This window comes from Symphalangus syndactylus, chromosome 16 (assembly GCF_028878055.3).
Source record: "Symphalangus syndactylus isolate Jambi chromosome 16, NHGRI_mSymSyn1-v2.1_pri, whole genome shotgun sequence".
Taxonomy (NCBI): Eukaryota; Metazoa; Chordata; class Mammalia; order Primates; family Hylobatidae; genus Symphalangus; species Symphalangus syndactylus.
The window spans coordinates 43310216-43322152 of record NC_072438.2 but is presented as its reverse complement, the minus strand read 5'-3'; the positions used below and the strand labels follow the sequence as shown (position 1 = coordinate 43322152).

At 38.8% G+C, this 11937-nt stretch overlaps 1 long non-coding RNA gene across 1 annotated transcript in view; it reads left to right on the top strand.

Moving 5' to 3' along the window:
* The first annotated feature begins 581 nt into the window (after nucleotides 1–581).
* Nucleotides 582–11937, top strand: part of LOC129464715 (uncharacterized) — a 60894-nt gene continuing 49538 nt past the window's right edge. Inside the window, exon 1 of the long non-coding RNA XR_008651680.2 lies at nucleotides 582–655. This is a non-coding gene — a long non-coding RNA (uncharacterized lncRNA). The remainder of the gene's footprint in view (nucleotides 656–11937) is intronic.

Below are 11937 nucleotides of genomic sequence, written 5' to 3'. Positions count from 1 at the left end.
TAATTCAGACTTCAACACATTGTATTTCCAGTTTAAATCAAATTCCTTCATTGCCTACAATGCTTCTCTAATAATCCCAGATGGGTCGCCACCCACACAGTCCTTGAGATTCTACCTGGCTACTCTTGCCTTATTATATCTTGTTATCTGTGAGTCTTTGCTCACATTTTTCTTCATGAAATATTTTTCATATATTTTCTGCCTGGCCAAATCCTGTTGATCCTTCAAAACTGATGTAAAATATCACTTTTTGGGAAGGCTTCCTGACCCCAACTCTTCAACATGATTTTGAGATTGCTTTGCACACACAAATACTCCATGTATAGCAAGAAAAACTAACACGTTCAGTTTGGAGACTATACAATTTCCAAGGGAAAGATGATAATTAATTTTATTAGGGCAGTGGCAGAAATACTGGAAATAACTGTATCAATTTAAGATAATTTATTTATGTCAAGCCAAGCTGGCAAAACTTCGTTGGGGATCAAATATGTGGGTGAAGGAAAAGAGATATCTATTGAGCTTTTTAAACAGTGGTGACTTAACTGATTTTTAAACCTCTCTTTTCTTTAATGCAGTAGAAAAATAGAATATAAAAACTTCTCTACTTGTGACTCACCAACGCACCGGAACAACTTTTAGTCCTGCAATCATGGTAAGTGCCCTATACGGTGTACCATTTATAAATATTTTATATTGTATTTTTATTGTGTCTTTTCTATGTTTAGACAGAAATATACTTATCCTTGTGTTACAGTTACCTATAGTATTCAGTAGAGTAACAGGAGGTACCAGATTGAAGCCTAGGAGCAATAGGCTATACCATATAGCTATCAGGCTGTAGTAGGCTGTACTATCTAGGCTTGTGTAAGTATGCTTTGTAATGTTTGCACAATGACAAAATCACCTAATGATGCATTTCTCAGAATGTATCCCTGTTATTGTGACACATGACTGCACATTAATTATGCTAAATCCAACGTCACTCTATATCAAAGCCAAGAATTCACGCCCTATTGTACTTTTGATTCCAAGTTATTCCCAGGCTACATCAGCCATCACAGTTCTGCAATGAGACTACGAAAAATGAAAATAACAATGAAATGCCAATGCCTAGAGATTCCCTAAATTTAAGTGAAATTCAAGTTCTAAGAAAGTTCAAAGCCATTATGAACTCTTATTCTTGTGAGTTCAAAGTCCAATGAAATTATAGAACAAAACTATCCTCAATTTCTCATTCTTGAGTATTCAATGATAGAAAATTCTTGATGCTTTGGGATAGTTGAGCTTTTTGCAGCAGTTGCAGTCTCCATGTCTTCCACTGAAATAGGTGTGGTTACTTCAGGACTTAGAGCTAGAAGTTGTCCTTCAGCAAAAAGAGACTGAGTGAATATTTACTTGATAAAATATGGTTTTTATTTTGGAATAGTTTTAAATTTACAGAAAAGTTGAGGATATTACACAGTTCCTATATACCCTACATCAGTGTCCCCATTGTCAGTATCTTACATTACTATAGAACACTTGTCACAAGTTATGAACCAATATCAACACATTAACTAAAGCCCATAGTTTCATCAGATTTCCTTTACCTAGTACCTTTTTTTTTTTGTTCCAGAATCTTATCCAGGACATCATATTTAGTCATGATGTCTCCTTAGGCTCCTCTGGGCCATAAGATTTCCTCAGATTTTCCTTGTTTTTAATGACCTTTTGAGGTTTTGAGGAGTAACAGTCAGATATTTTGTAGAATTTCCTTCAATTGGGATTTGTGTGTTGTTTTTCTCATGGTAAGCCCGGGGCTGTGAGTTTTGTGGAGGAAGATCACAGAGATAAAATTCTACACTCATCATATCAGGAGCACATGAAATCATTGTGACTTATTACCGTTGATGGTAACCTTGGTCTTGTAGCTGGGGTAATGTTTTTCAGGCCTTTTTTTTTTCACTATTTCCCCTTTCCATATTTTACTTTTTGGAAGAAAGTAACTACGTGCAGCCTCTCCATTCCCCAAGCCAAATCAGGCAGTATTAGTCTTTCTGGCTTATTTCACATAGGATATTATCCTTCAGGTTTATCCATATTGTCACAAATGACAGAATTTATTTCTTTTTTAAAAAGGTGTGAGGTGATATCTCATTGTGTTTTTAATTTGCATTTATCTGATGATTAATGACGTTGAACACTTTTTTTCCTGAATGCTTTGGCCATTTTTATGTCTTTTTTTGAGAAATTTCTTTTCAAGTTATTTGCCCATTTTTAAATCACATATTTGTTTTCTTGCTATTGAGTTGACTCAGTTTTTATACATGTGAATATTCACTACTTATCAAATACGTGGTTTGTAAATATATTCTCCCACTCGATGGATTGTCTTTTTACTCTGTTTATTATTTTCTTTGCTATGTAGAAAATTTTTAGTTTGATGTGATTCCATTTGACTATTTTTGCTTTTGTTGCCTGTGTCTTTAAGGTTATATCCAAGAAAGTATTGCTCAGACCAATTCTGTAAAGGTTTCTCTTGTGTTTTATAGATTTGTGTATGTTAAACGATCCTAGTATCCCAGGGACAAATCCTACTTGGTCATGGTAAATGAGCTTTTTAATATGCTTTTGGATTTTGTTTGCTAGTATTATTTTGAGGATTTTGCATCTATATTCATCAGGGATATCGGCCTATAGTTTTCTTTTCTTGAGGTGGCTTTGACTTTGGTATCAGGGTGTTGAACTTGTAAAATGAATTTGGAAGTATTGCTTCCTTTTCAATTTTTAGAAAGAGTTCGAGAAGAACTGGTATTATTTCTTCTTTAAATGTTTGGTATAATTAACCAGAAAAGCCATCCAGTTCTGAGCTTTTCTCTGACAGGAAACATTTTATTACTAACTCGATCTCCTTACTGGTTATTGGTCTATTTAGATTGTCTATTTCTTCATGATTTAGTCTTGGTAGGTTATATGTTTCTAGGTATTTATCCATTTCTTCTAGGTTATCCAGTTTTTTTAGTGTATAACTGCTTATAGTATTTTCTTACGATCCTTTGTATTTCTGTGCTATCAATTATAATAGATCATCTTTTATTTCTGATTTTATTCATTTGAGTCTTCTCTATTTTTACTGAATTAGCCTAGCCAAAGTTTTGTCAATTTTGTTTTATTATTAAAACAATTGTCTGTTTCATTAATCTTTTGAGAAAATTAATTTCTGTTTTTATAAACTACTCATTCTCAGGTATTTTGTTACAGCAGCACAAAGATCAGGGTAAAGTATTATTGGTTGACAGTTTTTATTCTTCTGCCGCTTTGTATATATTATCTCATTCTCTCCAAGCCTGCTGGATTTCTGCTGAGAAGTATATTGATAGCCATATTAGAACTCCCTTATATGTAATGTGTCTTCTTACTTGCTGATTTCAGAATTTTTTCTTTTTCTTTGATTATGGATAGTTTGATTATGATGTGTTTTGGTGAACTCCACTTTGGGTCTGATTTGTTTGGAGACCTCTGCACTTCCTGCACATGGAAGTTGGTATCTTTCCCCAGATTGGGGAAGATTTCAGCCATTATTTCTTTAAATAGTCTTTCTGGTCTTTTTTCTCTCTCTAGCCTTTCTGAAACTTCTATTGTGCTAAAGTTAGTTCTTTGATGGTGTCCCATAATTCCTGTAGGCTTTCTTTATTCTTCTCATTTTTTTCTTTTTGCTGCTCTGACAGAATAATTTCAAATATAATGTCATTGAGCTCACTGATTCTTTCTTCTTGATTGAGTGTGTTTTGAAGATTTTTATTAATTTTTTTATTTCTGTCACTGTACTTTCCATTTCTAGGATATTTTTCAATTGTTTCTAATTCTTTGTCAAACTTCTCATTTTATTTATACATTGAATTTCAGATTTTACTTTGTTTTCTATTTGTATTTTCTTGTTGTTCCCTGAACTTATTTAAAAGAATTATTCTGAATTTTTATCAGTCATTTTATAGGTCTCTATTTATTTAAGGTCCATGATTAGAGCTTTATTAGTTTTCTTTAAGGGGTGTCATAATTCCCTGATTCTTCATAATCACTGGTCTTTGCCTTAGTGTCTGCACATTTGAGGAAAATAGATTACCTCTGCCAGCCTTCACAGGTGTTCTTTGGCAAGGAATAAACGTAACTATTTAATGTTTATTTATTTATTTTACTATAAGTTCTGGGATACATGTGCAGAATTTGTAGGTTTGTTACATAGTTATACATTTGCCATGGTAGTTTGCTGCACCATCATCTAGGTTTTAGGCCCTGGATGCATTAGGCATTTGTTCTAACGCTCTCCCTCCCTTTACCTCCATCCCCCAACAGGCCCCAGTGTGTCTTGTTCTCCTCCCTGTGTCCATGTGTTCTCATTGTTCAACTCCCACTTATGAGTGGGAACATGCTGTGTTTGGTTTTCTGTTTCTGTATTCTGTAAATCAAAACCACAATGAGATACTATCTCATGCCAGTTAGAATGGCAATCATTAAAAAGTCAGAAAACAAGAGAGGCTGGAGAGGATGTGGAGAAATAGGAATGCTCTTACACTGTTGGTGGGAGTGTAAATTGTGGAAGACAATGTGACGATTCCTCAAGGATCTAGAACCAGAAATACCATTTGATCCAGCAGTCCCATTACTGGGTATATACCCAAAGGATTATAAATCATTCTACCATAAAGATACATGCACACATATGTTTACTGCAGCACTGTTCACAATAGCAAACACTTGGAACCAACCCAGAAGCCCATCAATGATACACTGGATAAAGAAAATGTGGCACTGAGCTCAGATCGCGCCACTGCACTCCAGCCTGGGTGACAGAGCGAGACTCCGCCTCAAAAAAAAAAAAAAAAATATATATATATATATATACACACACACACACACACACAAATTAGCTGGGTGTGGTGGCGCATGCCTGTAATCCCAACTACTCAGGCTGAGGTAGGAGAACTGCTTGAATCCAGGAGGCGGAGGTTGCAGTGAGCCAAGATCACACCACTGCACTCCAGCCTGGGTGACAGAGCGAGACTCTGTCTTGGAAAAAAAAAAAAAAAGCATCTCTGTTTCTCCACATCCTTACCAACATCTATCGTTTCCTGACTTTTTAATAATTGTCATTCTAACATATTTAGTCTAGTCTGGCATTAAAGATGAGCCACTTGGTAAAAGCCACAGGCAGGCAGATCTTGCTGTCAGGCTCTCTAGTTGGACTGAGCCACTTTCTTTGTTCTGAGGTCACATGGGGCTGCTTCCTTGTCTCTGCTATCCAGTGAGACCATGGCTAAACTCTGCAGTAAGACAGAGCTGCTGGCTGGGCACTTGAATTGCCTTGGATCAAGCAGGGTCACAGGCTGTATTACCTGGCCAGATGGTACTGTTGTTTCGAATCTTCAGTTAGGAAGGACTGCAGACTGAACTCCCAGGTCAGGTGGGGTTGCAACTTGGGATGGGTGTCTATGCTCCATAGTAATGGCATAGTTGAGGCTTGCCTTCCTGTCTGGGCAGAGTGTTGGGCTGAGCCTTGAGGCTGGGTCAAGTCATTTATTGGACTCCTGGGCTGGGCAGGGCCAGCGCCTATGTTCTTCAGAAATTCACAGCTGTGGGGGTCTTCCCTGCCTGGGCAGAGCCTTGAGGGAAGCTCTGAGGTTGAATAAAGTCACTGTTTGAACTCCTGGGTTGGGCAGGGTCAATGCCTTTGTTCCACAGTGGTGTGCAGTGGCAGGTATCTCCCAGCCTGGGTGGAACTTTGAGGTGGTTTCTGAGGGTAGACAGGGTGGCTGGCTGAATAGAGAATCAAACCAGGTAGACCTCACTGTGCTTCTTGGAGCAACCAACTGAGTTTTGTGACTAGGCTATGTCATTCACTGATATTTTTGATAGGGCACCACTGCTGGCAGGAACTTAGAGCTACCACAAAGATGTGCATGATGGTTTCTCTGTGCCCTGACCTTTTTCTTTGTTTCTAGCTGACCTCAGGCAGCCTATTCCAGTTGTTATCCCCAGTATTTATTTTGATGTGAGACAGGAATGGGCATCCTAGGAAGTGCCGCTGAATGTAGGCAATGTTAGATGTCTGCCTTGGGTTCTCTTTTCCCAGTGTAGAAACCACGGGGAATGCTCGCTGTGTGGTGCAGTGCCAACTTGGAGAAGGGGCAATATAGTTGAAGTGAGGCTGTTCCTTTTATTCATCTGTGTTTTTTTGCTTGTTTGTTTTTGTTTTTATGTTCAGTTTCTACGGTGTCCATGCTTAGTCTCATTTCTCAGTGTCTTAGTCTCATTTCCAGGTTTTGGGATTTTTACAAAGGTGTTCTTGTCTGTGGGTAGCTGCTGGATGGATTTTCTGAAGCCAGGCTTCAGAATCCCAGGATCTGAATCCCACCATCTTGTTTACTCAAGGTGCCATTTTAAAAATTGAATGTCCAAAACCTCCTAACTTTCATTCCCGCTTTAAACCTTTGTTTCAGGGGGCTTCTATCCCCGTAGAAAATTCATTTCTTTGTGTGAGTTCTTGGCCTCAGTTATTGTGGTGATGGGATCACATAGGCCTATGAAACATGACGTTCAGAGAAGATTCTCATAGCACACATATCTATGACAACTGGAAATTCCCACCAGCTGCTTCAACTGTTGTGACTTCTACTGGTGTTTCAGAAGCCTGTGCCCTTAGGGGCTAATTAAGACCAATATTTTTGACATTTATTTCTCATGATGTTATTTTTCTCAATAAATCCATTCTCAATCCTAATGGATTTATTTCTATGGAAATAATGGATTTTTTTCCATTGTGGGATATACTTAATGTTTTCTCTACCTAGACTGTGTCCCTCTTCCTTTTCTGCTGTAGACCCAGAAGCATCTAATAGTTAAGTTTGTTTCTTAATTTGATCTCTTGATTTAACAAAGAGAGAGCTGACGCTGCTGTTGAATCTGAAAATTTGTTTCTTTTACTTACCCTTTGCTTGTTGGCTCAGATGTTTTGTTTCCTACCATATGCCTCTAGCTTTTATTTCCTACAGGGAAATATATAAAATCAATGACTCTGGGCCTGCCAAATGTAGAACATTGTTCTGACAATCTTGCCCGTCTTTGCCTCCACCCAGACAATAAACTGTCCACACAGCAACATCATTCCCTTGTCTGGAATCTATAAATCATTATTCTCCCTGGCTCCACTTGAGAATGCCTCATTTTATTTATACTTTCCTTTAAAATCCTAAATCCATAGATGTCCTTAGCATGATACACACAGCCACGCCTACAATACGTACTTCACCTACAACTGTGTCTAGTTGGAACTTACTAATTAATCTTTGTTTTGCAATAATTATCCCATCTTCCCTTATAAATCTACTCAGATGTTCTGTAAACAACTGATGAAATTGTGGCAATCATAAGGTGAAATGGATGGCACAAAGCCTAGATTTGATCCCTTTAGCTATTGGGGTAGATGGGAAAGGTTAGAGGTAACTAGAGTTCCTGGATTTGTCACCTCTGATATGAGAAGCTTTGTCCATTTGTCTGAATGTGCTACAAAAATATCATGTGCCATAATCTGAAAAAGGTTGTGAAGCACTGCTTTAGAATTTTCTGGTTCCCGATTTCATTTAGTAGAGTGAATGTTAGGTCTCTAAAGACCTTGCCTTTGTTGAGCCCCATCACCCATTTTGATCCAGTAATGCTTAGAAGAGTTCTCTCCTTTTCTTTTAAGTTCTTTAAGAACATCTGGACCTGGCTTCCTCTTCTCCCCTTTTTATTTTTCTATCCAGGCTCTTAAAGTTCATTCTCTAAATTTCCAAAATTTCTATCCTCTAATTCATCAATTTTCTTCTGAGATAACTGCTTCCTCCCATTTAAACAGCTTATCATTCTTTAGTTGTTTTAATTCACTCACAGTTTCTCTTTTAAAATAAAACTTTATGAGTAAGATGTTTAATGTGAAGCACATTTTTCAGTTCTATGTCTACTTGTTTTTCTGAGCCGTCTTGATTCTTAGATTCCCTCAGGTTTTTTAAGCATGGGCATTTTAAGTTTCCACCTTAGCCTAAGGATTTACAATGATTTTATTGAGTTATTTCACAACTTCAACATGAGAAAATGTCAATTTAAAAAATAAACATCTTTCAACTTTTTTATGTATGCATTTATAAAATTCAACATCTCCTGTGAGTAAAGCAAAACGTTGGATCTCTGATATCTAAATCAATGTGTTTAAGTAATTTAAAAAATTCAGAATTGATTGAAGAACACATAATAAGAGGTGACTCCTGAGGCTATATTTAAGTGTATAAATCCAAGAATAAACTCCTCCTTCTTATCCAAATTTAATTCAAAACTATAGAGAGCATTTGCATATGGTCAGCCAATCTTGGCCTAGAACCAATATGGTTATAGCCAGAGCCTCCATTATGATATTAATACTTCTTAGTCTATGTGGAATGGAGCAGATTTTTTTACTGTGGTAAAACACATATGACATAAAACTTACCATCTTAACCATTTTAAATGTGCAGTTGAGCAGTGTTGTTAAGTGTATGGATACTCTTGCAAAACAGATTTCCAAAACTTTTCCATCCTGCAAATCTAAAGCTCCATACCCATTAAAGAGCAAATCCCCTTTCTCCCTCCCTCCTGTTTCTGGTATTCCACATCCTACCTTCAGTTTCTATGATTTTGACTATTTTAGCTACCTTATATGAGTAGAATCACACAGTAAAGGCATACCTCATTTCAATGCTCTTTGCTTTATTGTGCTTTGTAGATATTGCAGTTTTTATAAATTGAAGGTTTGTGACAACCCTGCATCAAGCAAGTCTATCACTGTCCTTTTTTTTTTTTTTCCAACAGCATGTGCTCACTTCATGTCTCTGTGTTACATTTTGGTAATTCTCAGATGTTTCAAACTTTTTCATTATTATCATATCTGTTATCACTGATCTCTGATGATACTATTTTAATTATTTAGGGAGGCACCACGAACCACACCCATGTAAGACAACAAATCCATAAATATTGTGTACGTTCTAACTGCTCCACTGACAGGCCATTCTCCCATCTCTCCCCCTCTCCTTGGGCCTCTCTATTTTCTGAGGCACAACAATATTAAAATTAGGCTAATTAATAATTCTACACTGGCCTCTAAGTTTTCAAGTGGAGAGAACAATCCCACTTCTCTCGCTGTAAATCAAAAGCTAGAAATGATTAAGCTGAGTGAGGAAGGAATGTTGAAAGTTGAGATGGGCTGCAACCTAGGCCTCTCGTACCAAACAGTTAGCTAAGCTGCAAATGCAGAGGAAGAGTTCTTGAAGGAAATTAAAAATGCTACTCCACTGAATACACAAATGACAAATAAATGCAACAGCCTTATTGCTGGCAGGGAGACAGTTTATTGGTGTAGATAGAAGATTAAACCAGCCACAACATTCCCTTAAGCCAAAGCCTAACCCAGAGCAAAGCCCTAACTCTCTTCAATTCTATGAAGGCTGAGAGAGATGAGGAAGCCACAGAAGACAACTCTGAAGCTAGTAGATCTATTTAAAATCGCGGATGAAGGTGGCTGCACTGAACAACAGATTTTCAATGCAGATGTAACAGCATTCTATTGACAAAAGATGTCGTCTAGGACTTTTATTGCTACAGAGAAGTCAATGCCTGGCCTCAAACCCTCAAAAGTTTAACAAGGCTGACATATTTATTAGGGGATAATGCAGTTGGAGACTTCAAGATGAAACCAGTGCTCATTTACTATTGCTAATATCCTAGAGCCTTTTATTTATTTATGCATTCATTCATTCATTTGTTATTTTTAACGGTAGGTCTTCCTATGTTGTCCAGGCTGGTCTCAAATTCCTGGGCTCAAGCAATCCTCCTATCTCAGCCTCTTGAGTAGCTGGGACTAGAGGTATGCACCATTGTGCCCAGCTTTTTAGAACCCTTACATTTATTCTACCTGTGCTATATAAATGAAACAACAAAGCCAGGATAACAACACATCTGTTTACAGCATAGTTTACTAAATATTTTAAACCCACCCTTGAAACCTACTGCACAGAAAAAAAAAAGCTCCTTTCAAATATTCCTGCTTATTGACTATGTATCTAATTCCCCAAGAGCTCTGATGAAGTTGTACAAGGAGATTAATGTTGTTCTCATGCCTGCTAACACAACATTGATTCTGCAGCTGTCAGATCAAGAATTAAGTTTGAATTTCAAGTCTTATTATTTCATAAATACATTTCATGAGGCTATACCTGTCACAGAGAGTGATTCCTCTGATCAAATTAAAAATCTTCTGGAAAGGATTCATCATTCTAGATTTTATTAAGAACACTCATGATTTATGGGAGAAAGTCAAAATATCAACATTAACAGGAGTTTTGAAGAAGTTGATTCCAACCATCATGAATGACTTTGAGAAATTCAAGGCTTCAGTGAAGGAAGTAACCACATATGTGGTGGAAATAGCAAGAGACCTAGAAATGAAACCTGATGATGTGACTGAATTGCTGCCCTCGCATGACAAAACTTAATGAATGAGGAGTTGCTTCTCATGGGTAAGGAAATAAAGTGGTTTCTTGAGATGGAATCTACTCCTTGTGAAGAGGCCATGAACATTGTTGAAATGACAACAAATGATTTAGAATATTAGATAAACTTAGGTAATAAAGCAGCAACAGGATTTGAGAGTATTGACTCCAATCTGGAAAAAAGTTTTACTGTGCTGTGGGTCAAATGCTGCCAAACAGTATTACATGTGGTTCATCGTGGTGGACAGGAGGCAGGACAAGACTGCAGCTCCAACTCAGACAGAGCACTGTGCAGAGGCTTGCATCGTGAATTTTAGCTCCAGAACGAGTGCAGGAATAAATCAGGAATCCCAAGAGGACCCACAGACTCTCTGAAGGAAGCGGACTGCTCCTGCAGGACCCAGGAGACACCCCATGTACTGTGAGTGTCCAAACTTCAGAAGTGGGGCAGGGAGATCCTCCACCCCCAAACACACACCCCCACTGGGGAGACTGAAGGTCTAGTTAGTGGGAGAAGATTCCGACCATATCTGAAGCTGAATCAATTTAGAGAGCTGAGCAAAATACAGGGGTAGAGGAAGCAGCAGGACAGGCCCTGGGAGCTTGCTGAGTCCCCAAGCAGGCCATTTCTGCCTGGCATCAAAGGGATCCTTTGGGAGGGTGGCCAGTGGCACAGGGAAAAATGGCACAGGGAGAAGGAAGTCTCCAGGGGAACTTTGTAACAATTTGAACTGGTCGAGAAGCCTCTTGGCCAGAACTCTGAGGAGGGCATGAATCTGGCATGCAGACTCCACAGGTGGGGGAAGAACTAAAGTCCTTTCCTTTCGCAGCTGGGAGGTGGGTAGCCTGGGGAAAGGTCTCAGCTCTGCTTGCCCACTGCCTTGAAACAGACTTACTGCTGTTAGCCGGGGCACGAAGGGAGTGAGACCAGCCCTTCAGATTGCATGGGAGCTAGGTGAGGCTTGTGACTGCTGGCTTTCCCCAACTTTCCTGACAACCTGCATGACTCAGCAAAGGCAGCCACAATCCTCCTAGGTACACAACTTCATTGACCTGGGAACCTCACCTCCATCCCCTGCAGCAGCTGCAGCAAGACCTGCCCAAGGAGAGTCTGAACTCAGACACGCCTCACCTTGCCCCCATCTGATGGTTCTTCCCTACACACTCTGGTAGCTGAGGACAAAGGGCATATACTCTTGGGAGTTCTAGGGCCCCAACCACCACCAGTTCCTCTCCATACTACCACAGCTGATGCTGTCTGGAAAGTGCCACCTCCCGGCAGGAGGCTAACCAGCACAAAAATGGAGTATCAAATCACCAAAGCTAAGAACCATCAGAGTCCATTTCACTCCCCTGCCACCTCCACTGGAACAGGTGCTGGTATCTATGGCTGAGAGCC